We start from the raw sequence: 13,344 nt of genomic DNA on the forward strand, positions 1-13,344 counted from the left end.
AAGCACTTTAATACTTAACTTTTTGATTTAAGGATTAATTTAAAGATATGTACGCAGCTTTATTTATATTCAGCAGTCCAGGCATTTTAAGCAACAGTTTAAATGTATATGTTGAAGAATGAATTTCCTTTCAGATTATACACATTCACCAAGAATTAGAAAAGAAAAAATAGATAAAGACTTAGGAATGGGACTTTCTGTTGTCAAGGAGAACACTATTTCTGATTCTGCTATAATAAAGTTTCACAAGTGGTTTAACATATATATATACATATATACATATATATATACACACACATGCATACTTTTTAATCTTCCAGAAAGCAAATGCCACGAATGGGTCTCAATGACTACAACCAAGGAACTGGCAAGGACGTCCCTACTGGAAACTCGAGGGGACAATGCACTGCCTTTGCAGCCTCGATATGACTGCATTCTGTGCATTCTGTGACTCCTTCCTGTCTCCCAAGGCTGCTGCACAGCATCCTTAAATGTATCTCTGAGTCGGGGGCTGGACAGAGTACAGGGCACTTGTCTTGCCTGAAACAAACCTAGTTCAACCCCCAGCACTGTTTATGGTTCCACCAGTGCCCCAGGAGTCACTCCTGAGCACTGATCCAGAAATAAGCCCTGAGCATTGTATGTATCTCCCAAATTAAAATAAAAAATAAATCTTACTATAATCTTATGTCTTCCTCTTTCTTACTGGGTCACCTCCAGAATCATTTTCTGATTAGGAGGATTATATATTAGCAATTTAATTCCTTATTCATCTTAATCTTCCTTGCCATATTTATATATTCTGGGAATTAAGTGTAGACTGTTTTTTTTTCTATCACAGGCAATATAAAAACTGTGGTCTTGGAGTCAGATAGATAGTAAAGTGTGTTAGGTATATGGCTTGCACACAGCCTTCCCAGGTTTAATCTCTGTCACCGTATATGGTCCCCTGAGCAATGCCAGGAATAAGCCCTGAGCAAAGGAGCCTGGAGTAAGACCTGCTGTAGTCCAAATTTCAAAACTATGACAAAAACCTGTGGTCTCGCTCCTAAACAAATGAAAATCCTTCCAACCTACAGGGGTGTGTGGTGAAGGAGTCCTCAAACTTCAGAAAAGGCCTGGAGTAGGCTCCGGGGAGCTCCAGATGAGAAACCAGAATGTTCAAAGGCATCTTCATGACCACTGAGTCAGGGCTGCTGAAATTAACATGGCTCCTTGCTGGAAATGCAACTGTTTAGGCAATAATAGGATCTGCCCTTCAGAGCCTAGGCTGAGTCTACTTGGTGTGATCAGAAGAGGGAGATCAGGGGCCGGAGCGATAGCACAGCGGGTAGGGCGTTTGCCTTGCACGCGGCCGACCCGGGTTCGATCCCCGGCATCCCATATGGTCCCCCAAGCACCGCCAGGAGTAATTCCTGAGTGCAAAGCCAGGAGTAACCCCTGAGCATCGCTGGGTGTGACCCAAAAAGCAAAAAAAAAAAAAAAAAGAAGAGGGATATCAGAACACCAGCTCATAGGAATTCTGAGAAGCAAAGCTGAGGAAACAGAGTGCAAACCCAACATCTATGCAGCAAAAGGGCAAACGCGGTGGAGTCAAGCCAGTGCAGAGGTCAGACCATAACCCAGATGGAGGGAGAACTCAAACTCTGAGCCTTCAGCCAGGAGCTCAGGCTCCCTGCGGCCTGTGCCACTTTGCCAGTGCTCTCACGGTGTCCTGCAGCTTCCCTCGAGTAAAGCAACAGATTCGCCACCATCATATTTCTCAGAGAAATAAAAAGTACGCCATTGTTTTATTTCCATTTTCTCCCACAAAGTGAAGAATTCCATTAGTTAGAAGATGGATCTCTGGCCCTCTGCCCGTTAGTGATCTTAATGTGGAATAGCATTTGAAGCACGGACTGGAGTCTCCTCAGCCAGTCTTTTTCCTGGCTGCTCTCAGTGCATACCAACTGGAGGCAAGTGGATGGAACACACATCTTCATACTGCACCACTCTCCCCTTCCATTCAGCTATCATCATGTATTTTCTTTCCTGCAGTAATGGAATTGTATTAGTGAAGGAAAACAGTACTACCAGAGTGATGCATGAATCTTCTATCTCTTCCTCTGTGGCTCCAAAACAAAAGAATTTCTGTGTTCCGTTCTCTGACTAATGTCCTTCCTGGGTCTGGATGACTGAAGGAAAGAAACCACAGCTAAATTTACACAAAACTGCCATCTAACTAAGTATCTCCCTTCATTTGGGCCACTGGAGATGAATTATTACACCATAGTTTCTAAAACAATGCAAAGAGAGGGAAATATTGTCCAAGGAGAGCACACAAACAGAAATCTAAGACTGCATTTTACAAACAAAAATGGAGATTTCCCTTCCCTCTCCACATCCAACTGCTGCCACTTCTGCAAGCCCACATCTGTCATGCATCCATGATTCTGTTTACCACTGTTTGAACCCTGAGCTATGAAGCTCAGTGACAGGTTTACTCCTCTCTATAAGAGACACAACTGAAGAGGCTGGATAAACAGTTTCAAAGTCAAAGGCTAGAAAATAATCCTACGGGCAAACTATTCCCCTAGAAAGAACTGGTGGTCCCCCCTTTCCCATCCTTCCCCTGTAACTATCTCACAGTGATTCAATAAAATTTAAAAAAGAAAGAAAGAGAGAGCTAGTGGCCATTAGACAACATTGACTTAAAAGTTAAAATGTCTACAGGAACAGGGAGGGTCATTTCTTTTTCTTTAGGTAATCTTTGTTATTTATTTCTTACATATTTATTTACATATTACACATTTATTTACATATTATACATGTATTATAATAAAGAGTATGTTAAATGAATAGAACAATGAGTATGTTACATGAAAATCCATGGACCAATTCAAAGCAGACTAAACATGTCCTATTTGCACCTGAACAAAAGCACCAAAGTGACTGAATTTTTAAAGAATAGTGGGGGGAAGGAAGGGGTTTACAAGGATAACCTTGAGCAGTCAAGGTCAGAAAATTTCACTGGACTGTTCCTTTTTAAAGACATCAGACTTCTTCCCCACTCTACCTTGATCTGCGGATGCTCTTTATTTCCTTTTTCTTTTTGGCCACACTGAGCAGTCCTCAGGAGCTGTTCCTATCTCAGTGCTTCAGAGTCACTCCCAGCAGTGCTCAGGGAACCGTGCAGTGCCAGGGATTGAAACAGAGCATCCTGCACACTGATGGTCATTTCTTAATTATCAAGGGATAAACACATCAAGAACTCACACTCCTAAACATCTGTGTACCTAAGGCTAGAGCAACAAAACATTTACAACTGCTAACTGAAGGAAGAAACAGAATAGTAGTAGGAGAATTTAACACTTGTCTTTCACTGCAGGACAGGTCAAGTAGGCAAAAGCCCAACAAGAAGACACTGGTGTTGAAGGAAAAAATGAAACAATGAACCAAAAAGACAAACAGAGGCCCTCCAGCCCCCAGAGTTGAGTACACTGTTTTTAACGCACATGGGGTACTCAGCCAACATGCTGGTGCACAAAACATATCTCCATAAGGTCAAGGAGACAGAAATCATATCAACTGTCCTCTCAGACTACTTTGTTTAGAAAATAGAAATTAATCACAAACAGAAATGGGGAAAAACTCAGGCACCTGGAAATATGTAGCACTGTAGCACTGTCCTCCTGTTGTTCATCGATTTGCTCGAGCGGGCACCAGTAACATCTCCATTGTGATACCTGTTGTTACCTTTTTTGGCATATTGAATACGTCATGGGTAGATTACCAAGCTCTGGCTTGCAGGCAGGATACTCTCAGTAGTTTGCCAGGCTCTCCAAGAGGGACGGAGAAATTGAACTCAGGTCAGCCATGTGTAAAGCAAAAGCCCTACCCGCTGTGCTACCCATCCAGTGCACACACAATGATATTGTCCCTTTTTAAAATGGACCACACCCAACAGTGCTCAGGGCTACTCAGTGTCAGAGGCTTCTGCTGGAGGTGCTCAGGGGACCTTGCAGTGCCGGGGATCAAGCCCAGCATCCCACATGTGACAAAAAATAAATGTTTTTCTAAGTAAAGAAAGATACAGCTATACTCATGGGGTAAAGAGAAAGGGAAAGGAGGGGAGAGGCGGGAGAGGTGGAGGGAATAAAAAAGGTGAGGAAAGAGAAGAGAAGAGGATAAAAGGGGAGGGGCGGGGAGAGGAGGGAACAAAAGGCCAAAGGCAGTAGACTGGAGAGTTGATCCATAGAGCTGCGCTTACCTTTGGGGTTGGGGATGGAGGTGGGTGATGCTCTTTGGGACACTGGTGAAGGGAAATGTCAACTCTAGTGGTGGGGTGATGTTGAAGTAACATACGCGTGAAGTATTGCTCATGATTCACTAATAAAATCATTAAAAAAATAATAAAACACTACTATAAACATTAAGAAAGTTGGGGGGGGCAGAAAGCTCAATAGTTTAAGGCACTTGTCCAGTGAGGGGAGTAAGCTGACGTCAAACTGTAGGCTCTGAGGCCCTCCTGACAGCTCTTACTGTTAGGGGCCCCCAGAAGTAAACAATTCCAAAAGATCTCAGTACAAGAGTGAGGCCAAGTGCTCAGAGATGATCCTGATCACTTCATTTTCTGGGGTCTCTGATGAGGATAAAGATGATAAAGAATAAAAGCAGTATCAGAAACCAAAGCAGCTGGGGAAATACCATTATAATACACAGATTAAAGATATTTTGAGCTTTGAGAAAGAAAAATTTTTATTCTTTTGTGTCAGTCAGGGAGGCAGCTGGTCTGAGCTGGTGTCTGGAGACCAACACAGAACCCCTCCAGGTCCCTGGCACACAGAGGACCGGAAGCTTGTTCTCATTCTCCCAATGCCAGTTTAGTTATCCCAAAGCAGCCACTGCATTCCAGTATCAAATCATCCTACTCGGGGCCCTGCCTCCCACCTCACCTCACAGAAATGGATGCATACCACCACTCAGACACCCACTTGCCTAGTCCAAATCCTCAACAAACAAACAACTAAGCTCAAAATGGACTTTGTAAAACATAAGTCATGAGTAACAGAAGATAATGCTCAAGGCAATTAGACATGTTAAAGCAATGCCATGTACATGTCTCAACCACATTCAAGATCATTCATGGCAGAATTGAGAGTGAGCATGCACTACTCTCAATTTATTGAATACTTGAAAGACAACTTTCATCTGTCAAGATGCCACAGAGCTGGAAAATTCCCAGAATCCCAGTGAATAAAATAATAGCACTCTATATTTTTGGTTTAATTTTGAATTTTATTGAAGATGTCTCTGAAGTCTCAAAATTTTCCTTATACTATTGTGAATTTTCAACCTGAAAACTCCTTTCTCAATTTCTTTGATGGCCAAGGACCCATCTAAGACATGAACTGTAAGTTGGCCAGAAAAAAACAGATCACCTGGGGACGGCTCACTGGGGCCTGCCACCCCCCCCCCCCCGCCAGGGTCGGAGCAGGTGAGCTGTAACGTGCAAGGCCACCAGAGTGAACAACCTCATGGGCCACCTCCCGAGCCTTCCACTATCACCCTGCATCTATGGACAGAGGACTGCAAGTGGTTCCCGAGGGAAATCAAGTTCGAAAAGAATCAAGAAGTAAAGTTTTAGCTCCTGACTCCTGTAGGTAACAAGTTGAGAGAGCAGTAATGAGTGTTCTTGTTTACTTAGCTGTCCATTTGCCTTTTCCTACTGCTCTGTATAACAAGAGGAAGAACTTTTTTCTTTCTCCCTTAGTAGGATAACACCATGTCTTTGTCCTGAGGCACTGGTTGTTAACTCTGGTTGCATTTTGAATCATCCAGAGTTTGAAAACACACCCAGACATAGCCCAGAAATTCCACAACTTTATGATCTGGGGGGATGTCACAGATTAGACAAGTTATTTTTATTTTTAAAGCCGGAGGGTGGGGTCCTCATACTATGCAGTCAAGGAGGCACAGGGCAAGGACAGGTTCTGGAGGAGCAGAGACCAACTTGGTTACAAAATCAGTCAATTAGTGGGGGATATAAAGTGAGAAACAATGGTTTGCAAACTTGAAAGTTGCTCAGAGCACAAATAAGCTTATGATCATTTTACAAAATATATAAATGTTGAATCACCGTGTTGTACACCAGAAAACTAAAATGCTGTATGTCAATTACACTTCATTTTTTTAAAGGGTATCAGAAAAAAAAGAACTGGACTATTTCCTGCAAACTGTATGTTCTGGAGCATCCCTCCCTGTTAGACTTGGAATAATTAAGAAATTGCTGGGGCCGGAGTGATAGCACAGCGGGTAGGGCGTTTGCCTTGCACTCGGCCAACCTGGGTTCAATCCCCGGCATCCCATATGGTCCCCCAAGCACTGCCAGGAGTAATTCCTGAGTGCAGAGCCACCCCTGAGCAATGCTGGGTGTGACCCCCCCAAAAAAAAAACTTAAAAAAAAAAAAGAAATTGCTGAAATTCTCTCCACGTGTACCCTGCCCTATGGACTAATATTAACCCCAGCTCTGGTCAACTTACTGGAAGCCACAACAGTTGAAGTCAAAACTCCACTTGAGACGTAGTGAAGGAGCTAGGGATTGTAGTACAGGATAAACACAAGAGGAATAAAGACACCTCAAAAAAAATTCTGCTTTTCCTAACAAAGCATCAAGAAAACAAAAGCCAGAATCTTATAAACTCTGCTAAAATCTTAAAATTCTCAGGATTTATGAGGCAAGAACAAATTCCTAGTAAGCTGGAAGAAATGACTTCAGAGAGGAAGCATCTTGAGATGCAATCATTTCTCCCCTCCTACACCTGTAAAAGGGTCTGGCTGATGTGAAGAATTCTCCCGGTTTGAACCACACTTGGCTAAGCTAAACACTTTTCGCTCCTCCTGGCCTCTGGTCCAGAGCCCTGTATGCCCCGGGGGTGGTCAGGAGAAAGCTGACCATGCATGAAAGAATCAGTGTGGAAAACCAAGTATTTGATTTCAAGAGTGGAAGGTCTGTTCTTAAGGCATAAACACTGAGCTGGAAGATGTGTAAACCATGTCCTGGAATGCTGGCTGTGGTGCCTGTTGGGTGAGGAAACAGCATGCCCACTGAGCATGGAGGGGGCAGAAATGGACACAAACATGGGAATGGCTCTTTTCTCCCATTCTAAGAATGTGTAAAACAGATTTTTGCAAATGAACTTGTTACCTATGCCAGTGTTTGTTTTTTTCTTAAGAACTCATCTAGCCAAGGCACCAAGGTCCTGAGACACAGAACTCCTTCATCTGTTCATTGACTGGTTATGGACTGTTTTCTACTAAGCGCAAAGGCATCTGCCAAGTGCTTATGGCTCTGTCTTTCCTGCCGTGGCTGTTGGTCCAGAATGTGTCTTTCTGTCACCAACCACATGGGCAATTCTTTCCTCTCTCCTATTCTGCCCAATGGAGCTAAGGGCTGCCAGAACACACTTTCCAAAGGGGGTCACGGAGTTGTTTAATCCCCTTGCAAGGAAAAGTCTCTGGTCTACCACAAGATTTTTGACTGATGTTGTGTTTCCCACATAGACATAAATGCTTAACGCTTTTTCCCTCTTTTACCCTTTGTTTCACGCCCAGTGTGTATGAGGCTCCACACCCACCCATTTCCCTCCCTTTGCTTCAGATATTTATTTTCCACATGAGTGAAACCATCCAGTAATTGCCTTTCACTTCCTGAATTATTCACTTAGTATAATCTCTTCAAGTTCTATCCATTTGATGAGTAGTATTTCATTGAATATACACATGTATATGTATGTATGTGTGTATATATATCGCTGTATCACTGTCATCCATTGTTTGTCGATTTAGTCAAGCGGGCATCAGTAACATCTCTATTACACACAGCCCTGAGATTTTAGCAGCCTCTCCTTACTTGTCTTTCCCAACGATTGGAGGCTCTTACAGGGTCAGAGGAATGAGACCTATCGTTACTGTTTATGGCATATCGAATACCCCACGGGTAGCTTGCCAGGCTCTGCCGGCGGACTGGATACTCTCGGTAGCTTGCCAGGTTCTCCGAGAGTTATGTATATATCTTTTACTGTACTTGGGATATGAATATGCCATGGGGAGCTTGCAAGGCTCTCCCGTGCGGGCAATAGACTCTTATACTTGTCAGGTTCTCTGAGAAGGAGAACAAGGCTATTAGATGTTGCTTCCAGGAGCTTGGTCTTATAGTCTCTGGATGTTGGCCATTGGGATTACACAGTGCCAGGGGCAGTTTGTGGGTGTGGCTGCCAAGTTACTGGAAAATGGGGCATCTGGGTGGAGAAGACCCAGTCCCAATCTGAGCAGGCTTGGAGATCTCAGCCCCAGGTCCCGCACACCTGGGTTCCTCTGCCGGTACCTTCATGTGTGAGGCTCGTCCAAATGTGTGGAGAGTGGGCTTGAGCATTATCTTTATGTATATATATATACAAATATGTGTGTAATAATCTATTTATTGTTTGGGGGTCACACCCAGCACTTCTCAGGGTTTACTCATGACTCTGTGCTCAGGGAACACTCGTAGCAGGCTCAGAGGACCATAAAAAGTACTGGAAATCAAACTCAGATCAGCTGTGTGCAAGATAAGCATCTTACCCATTTTATTATCTCTGAACCCCCACAATAACTTCTTTTTAAATCATGTCCAAGGGAATTTACCAATCTTAAAATATTGATAAAAATCCCAAGAAAGATGAAAGATGAGCAAAACTCTCAGCTTCTGCCCAAGAGATATAATTTGTAGTGTGAGACCAACTGGGCTAAAATTTGAAAAAATAGAGACGCAAAAATTAACATTTTTCAAATATATAAGATCAAAATCAGACACCAGATTATATGAAATATTTTTAAAACAATAAAAATATTATTCAACGAATAATGAAGACAACATGACCCATTCTCAAAAGAAAAAAAAATCGATGTACAGCATCCTAATTTGAGTCAATCGTGAAAGGGCAAATTAATACCAAACATTACAACCACATTCAATGGTGGAATAAGATCTATTTTTAAAGAACCAAAAATAAATTTCAGAACTGAAAAATAAAATATCTAACTTTAAATTCTCTAAATTTCATAAAACAGGAATAACAAGGAATTATTAAACTTAAAAATGAGGGATCCCCATTATCACTCTTTTTCTCTGCATATTTTAGGTTTTATACCTGCCACTTGCAAGTGGAGTTTCTTTTCCTTTTATAAAAATTCCTTAAGTATTTCTTGGAGGACTAAAATTTAGTGAAGATGAGTTGCTTTAACTATTGTCTGTAAACAATTTTTTCCCTTCCTTTACCTCTTCAAACCTGGGTGATACCAACAGCGCATTCTTTGGGAAGGGGCTGGACGGGCCCTGGGCGCAGACTGAGCCTGACTCCCACTTGCAGAGCTGCTCTGTCCTCTGAGCCTCTCCCCACCTAGCAATGCATCTGGGGAGGTTTAGGCCTTCTGAGCATGTGAAATATCTTGTACCACTCCTTCTGTGCAGTAGTGTTTCTGTAATAGCATCTCTGTGTTTGATTTGTGCTATTTTAATTAGAATGCATCTTGATGTGTTAGGCGTGTTTTGTTTGAAAGTCTACAAGCCCCATTATCTAGCCCTTTCTCAGTCTGCAGACTCATGTATTATTTCTTCAAGTGAAAGTTCTGTGCCTGGGGCCTTAGAGATAATATAGAGAATAAGGTGCTTGCCTTGCATGCAGCTAACCAGGTTGGTCCACGGCACTACAGATGGTTCTGCATCCACCTGCAGTGACCCCTGAGCACCACTGGGCATGACCAAGAACAAACAAAAATAACTGGGCCCCTTTCTCTCTGAACTCCTGCTGGAACACAGAAGATATAAATGTTCTCTGGACCTTCATTGTCTTCCTGATCTGTTTCGTTCCCACTGCTTTATCTCTGAACTTGCCAATTCCATTTCTGGTTCTTCCAGTTCTGTTACTGAGGGCCTCTATTGTCACTTTTGATTTCAGATTCTCTTTCCTTGGCGCTGTCATTTCTGCTTGGACTTTCCTTCCCTACTTTCTGTCACGCATTCTCTCTACTAATCTCATTTCAGTGGCGTTATCAGGACCATTGCTTTCAAGTTTACTCTGAGCAGCTTGCTTATCTCCACAGTGGTAGAAGTTCCTTCCGGGCCGGTGTCCCCGACCACCAGTGCAGGAAACTTTGTCCCCCCATGATGTCCAGTACTCCCCGAGTGAACAGAAATTAGAAATTTGTAGTCTCAGTTTTCAAGTCCTGGCTGTGGCACCAAGTTCAAGGGCCTGGGAGGTAACTGGGAGTCAAGATAGAGTAGCATCTACAACTCTGTGCCACCCGGGGATGGATTTTTCCTCTCCACCCTGTTTTTCTGCATGGAAAATGGTGGTGGCAGCAATATCCACATGGCGAGAGCCACCTTCTAAGACTCCCAACCTAGAGGTGTGATTTTTGCAGTTTTGTGGCTCATAGCCGATCATGGGAAGTGGGCTTTACCGGCAAGCCCTTGGCCCAGATAAGATCCGGAGCTGCTGAGCACGAAACAGACCCTCTCCTCCTAAAGACTATGATCCAAGAGGTCTTCTAACCCATTTTGGCACCCAGAGCGGCTTCTTACAGAAATGCATCTAGGCTGTGAACTGAGCTAAAACATCAGAAATTCAAAACCGCGCAGCCGCTGTTCATGTGCAAGTTCATAGAATCTTCATTCTCAGCAATGAAAAGAAATTATTAAATGTTGCCTTTTCAGCAGGCTTGATTGTTGGGGGAAAATTCCAAACAAATAGTGAGTTCTCTATTGAAATATTGAATGTATTCAAAGTATAGAGAGAATAAAGCGAATATCTTTAGCTACTTAGGTGGGGGCTGGGTGGGAGGCGGGTATTTTGGGGTTCTTAGTGGTGGAACATGTGCACTGGTGAAGGGATAGGGGTTCAATCATTATATGACTGAGACTTAAACCTGAAAGCTTTGTATTTTTTTCACGGTGATTCAATAAAATAAAAACTTAAAAAAAAAAAAAGATAGAGTAGCATCAGTCTGGGGACCCTGTGTGCCAGGCTCTGGAGGACACCGAGGCTCACGTGGGTCCGGGTATCATCTGTCAAGTGAGCTGAATGGGGCCTGGGGAGGAGCCCAGGGCTTAGTGCCAGCTGACCAAGGGGGAGAACATGGTCTGGCTGGCGGTGGGCTGGTGACTCCCCAGAAGGCGGTCTACCGGGTGCCTTCTGTCTCCAGAGCGCTCTCACTGGTGGCAGTCACATAAAAACTTGCAGGGCCAGGTCTGTTTGGTCAGCCCCAGCTAGCTCAGCTAACTGTGAAGGACAGATGAAGCTCTCCTGGGGATTTTTCCTTCGAGATCCGTCCACTGAGAATGAGGCTAATACAACATCTACCAGCACTGTTATCAGCTTAGGTGCAAGGAGTCATCAAGATGGTTACCCACTGGTAACTCCACCCCTACTGCTGACATCCCACTCCCATTTTGTAAGCACAGGAACCTAGGTGTGTGTGCAGGGGTCAGGGGCAGCCCCAGTTGCAGCTGCATAGGAAGTCCCACTCTTTGCCGATATCTTCCTGACTGTTGAGCCTGTCCACCAAAGGGCACCACTCTGCCTCCACTCAGTCTGGGAGCTATTTTTATTTTTTGGTCTCAATGTAGAAACTTTGCTTATCAAGATTTTGGGCCACTTTTTGTGTTGTTCTTCCAAGATTTAATGTGATGTGGCTGTGACTGTGGGGGAAGGCAAACACCTTCCTGCCACCACCATGGCTCTCCCTATGCTCAGCGTCAAACATCTAACACAGAAAGTGTCCTGGGTGTCCAGGCTACAAACACAAGCAAAATGAATAAAAGGTTTTCAGTTAATTCAACTAACATTTCTAAATACCCACTGAAATTGATCCTATATGCAATGCCGGTCTATGAATCTATAAATCCGTGATAAATTTATATGCTCAGGTCACCCTTCCCGACTCCACCCCAATCACTCTCATACTGCTGGGAGCCCCAGCAGCTACACCCACAGTGCTTGGTCGCATGTGTGGCCACACAACACCTTCAAATTCCACACTACTAACAGCCCAGTAGGAGCACACCAAATTAGAAGGGAAAATAACATAACACAGAAGGCTCAACTAGCAACAAACAGCTCAGTAAACCTCAGACGATCTTTAATGACCCCATTGTGAGATATAACCATTTTCACAAATTTTCTTTTAATCAAGTATTTTTTTTAATAATTCCATAGCCATTTTGTTGTAACAAGCAATATAAAATAAATAATTTTGTGCCTGTTAAGGGGGCAGACTTTGGAGGTGGGTGGGAAACCGGGGACAATGGTGGAGAGAATGTCACCCTTCTGGTGGGAACTAGTATTGGAACACTTTATGTCCAAAACAACTATATCATGAACAACTTTGTAAAGTACAGAGTTAAAGGTTTTATTTTAAAAAATTTAACTTATATGTTTGGATTCCATTATGTTTAGACCCCATCCCACATTGGGATTTTATTTGATATGATACCAACTTCTGCCATTTGCATTTAAGAAAAGCAGGCAACAAGCCTATACACAGGTTCAGAGCTTTTTATTGTCATACCTTAATGTAAATGAGCAAGTACTCACCCACAGGGGAGCCCTGAAAGGGTCCACTTAAATGCAAATGTCACAGGTCACACAAATACTGTTGAGTATTTCAAGGAGACTCCACACACCTCTAAAGCAGCCAAAATACAAAATTGAATTATTCTACTATTCTAGAATAAATCTCTCGATCCTTTTCCCAACCTGGTATTCTGCTTCCATCTATCTGATCCTAGTGGTCCACAATCTATTCATGCAGAAACTCTTGTCCAAGTAAATCCTTGGAGGTTTTTAGTTGGAGTATAATTTATGTGCCCAGTCATAACATCTTGAAAATATTAGAAAAAGTCAATATTATGAAAAGCTTTCCCTTGTATCTTTTTTGAAATTCTTCACCAGCTTAACCCAATTTCCTAAATCACTTAGAGACCTTTAAACAAAATGAAATCCTAATGATGTCTCTGCCATGAATAATTAATTGTTCATGTACAAGCTTCTCAACAAAATCCATTCTCATTCGATTAGGGGTATCCCCAAGATATGTGACTTCATTATGGACATTTTTACCTCCTCCATGTATCTTTCTTTGTCCATCTTATCTGTGTCAGTGATCTGAGGTTCCATCACCCTGGCAGTCATCCAACAAGAAAGAATGGCAAGAAAGTGTGATCGAAGACTTTTGAAAAGTCTTGCTTTAAAACATGAGTTTCTCAGAACCAGAAATACACCCTGAGCACAGGACAAAAAACACACAAACCCGCTGAAGTTTAA

At 42.9% G+C, this 13,344-nt stretch overlaps 1 pseudogene; it reads right to left on the reverse strand.

Moving 5' to 3' along the window:
• The window catches only part of LOC129402392 (uncharacterized), a 143,335-nt pseudogene that overhangs the window by 70,155 nt on the left and 59,836 nt on the right, over nt 1-13,344 (reverse strand).

This window comes from Sorex araneus, chromosome 1 (assembly GCF_027595985.1).
Source record: "Sorex araneus isolate mSorAra2 chromosome 1, mSorAra2.pri, whole genome shotgun sequence".
Lineage (NCBI taxonomy): Eukaryota > Metazoa > Chordata > Mammalia > Eulipotyphla > Soricidae > Sorex > Sorex araneus.